At 39.5% G+C, this 2,500-nt stretch overlaps 1 long non-coding RNA gene across 1 annotated transcript in view; it reads left to right on the top strand.

Moving 5' to 3' along the window:
• Nucleotides 1-842, top strand: part of LOC113800065 (uncharacterized) — a 1,544-nt gene extending 702 nt beyond the window's left edge. Inside the window, exons 1-2 of the long non-coding RNA XR_003474926.2 lie at nt 1-333; nt 521-842. The exon at nt 1-333 is cut by the window's left edge and continues 702 nt beyond it. This is a non-coding gene — a long non-coding RNA (uncharacterized lncRNA). The remainder of the gene's footprint in view (nt 334-520) is intronic.
• The last annotated feature ends 1,658 nt before the right edge of the window (nt 843-2,500 follow it).

Below are 2,500 nucleotides of genomic sequence, written 5' to 3'. Positions count from 1 at the left end.
CTTACATCCCAAGTAGGGCGAGCGACACGACCTGGTCTCATATCCTTCAGGAACTCCGGTGAGGAACTTCTCCAGGAACTCCTGTTTAGAGTATACAGGGAATTTTACTGCATTCGCTCTTGCAGGAAATGCATGGGGTGTATAGACTTACAAGTAACTGAGTACAGGGAATTTATGTCAAGAAATTTTATCTTTTCGTTTGTTGCGCCATTTTCTGAGTCAGTTTGTTCCGTCTTCCAAAACCAAATTCCTTGCTTTGTTGAGTCACTTTGAAATGGTTAGGCGAATTCTCGTGTCTCTCGGATCCTCGGCATACAAAGATAAATCTTCGTGGTAAGTATACGCTGTTAATGCTTCTTTTCATTGCTCAAGATATTCCTATAGACATTTTTAAAACGGCGTCTTTCAAAGCATATTTCTTTTTTCTTGCAAACAAGAAATCAGTCCTCATTTTCTAGTTTTGACATCTTTTAACATTATTCTACTAGTATTAGTTTGTAAAAGATTCCTCCGAATACAGACTTTTGACAGGCTTCCTAGCAAGGATATATAGCGTCAATTGGACTACTCAGGATAACCTCTCGGCTGCTTTAAGACGGCAAGATAACCTCCCGAAGCAGGGTTGAAGAAGACAGCGACAAAGGCAGCTGAAGGTTGGACGTGCTCAGTGATTTGGTCAATAAGCAAGTATTAAAAACAAGTAAACAGACGAAGTAAAAAGCCGATCGAGAGAGAGGAAACTGTCGTGCAGCTTTTCAGATTTCGTGCTCAACAAACTGTAACTACAACAGAGATAAGAGCAATAAAACACACGACATGCATCTCGTGTGCTTCCTTGCTACTTTCCTTGTTTTGTTTACATCCTGCACTTTCCACAGCGTGCAACGTATTCTCATCACGTGTCGTATACTTCCCATTAGACGAGCGCGCTGGTGTAATCTGTACTCGCGTGTAAACACTGAGTGGCGGAAGCTACCTAGACGCAGATCGAAGCCATGTCAGTAATTCTTGGCTTCGGGAGGAAAGAAAAGAGAAATCCTCGATGAGAATCTTCACTTGACAGTGGCTTGCAAGGAGATAGGGTGTAGTGTTTTTTTTTTTTTTTTTTTTTTTTTTTTTTTTTTTTTTTTTTTTTTTTTTTTTTTAGGAAATTAAGAGGCGCGAATCGCGGCAAGAGATGTAAACAATGAAAGAAATGAACGTGGATTTGCCCTCCTGTGATGGGTAGTATTTGAATAAACTCGTTCCCAACAAACCTCCACATTTAATTTTCGTTGAGTACAGATGAAATGGATCGCATGATACTTTTGTGGTCATGAGATAACGTGGACAAATTTGTCGAAATTACACGACAGACCACAGAATGCACGATAATTTGCTTTCGTGTGATAGATCTCAACGCCAAAGTGAAAACCAAAGAACATTATATGATAGAATAGACATATGAACAATGAATGAATAAGGATGAAAGCTAACTAACGATATATTATATTTTAATTAGAATCACATAATTTTGATAACATAATTAGATTGGGAAATTATTATCATTCATTTCTCATTCTACATTTGCTACAATGTTTTACTAATTCTTTACAGTCAGCTGAAAACTTCTGAAATGTGAAGCTCCTTTTTTGGGTAATCTTTATGTAAATCATGTACTACTGTCATCAAAAAATTATTAATCGAAAGCACCTGCGCTCCATTTCAATGGTCAGGAATCATCCCCGTCTTGTTTACAGTCAAGATTGATAAACAAAATACAAATATCATTTCACAATAATATTTGTGCCTTGTCATCAAAGCCTAAGGAATAAGAAGAACCTTGAATATACATATACCGTGTACTGCATGTATATATATTGATATATAGATGCAAATAACTTTTTTTCCATTTTTTAGTTCATTAGAAAGTTCAGGTCTTTATTTTGCATCGCATTCATTTTTCACACAATAATGAATCAAAATAATCCAGGAAAAAAATACCGGACAAAAGCTGTCTTCCACAAATGGGAGTTCCCACATTATACCAAGTATTCGAGGCTGCCTACCAAATAAGGCTTATTTCAACCCACAGATGGATTGCACAGCATAATGATATCAGAGCAGAAGACCAATCTCATTTCTCATGATATTATCACCCGCTGTTATTATACCATGTGTTATTGCGTCGTAAGTACCGGTGGTCGGTCGACCTTCGGCATGTGTCATGCATTTATAAAATCGTAACCAGCATGCACGCGGACTAAGGGAGACTTCCATGGCCGCCAGCGTGTGCAGACCACGTACCTCCCTCCGTGTCCCCAAGGTTAAATGGCCACACATGCATTGTGGTCTTACGTTTCGTCGCTTGTGCGCATGCAGGCGAACCTGTTGGCGTTATCAGACATTCACATGCACGATTCCCACGCGAACCATGGCATAACTATGGATGTGCGGTGACCCTGGACCGGCGCATTCTTCCACGCGAGTGCTTACGACGCAATAACGTCTGGGGCTGCAA

This window comes from Penaeus vannamei, chromosome 4 (assembly GCF_042767895.1).
Source record: "Penaeus vannamei isolate JL-2024 chromosome 4, ASM4276789v1, whole genome shotgun sequence".
Taxonomy (NCBI): Eukaryota; Metazoa; Arthropoda; class Malacostraca; order Decapoda; family Penaeidae; genus Penaeus; species Penaeus vannamei.
The sequence above is the reverse complement of the archived record's forward strand: the minus strand, read 5'-3'. Positions and strand labels throughout refer to the sequence as shown.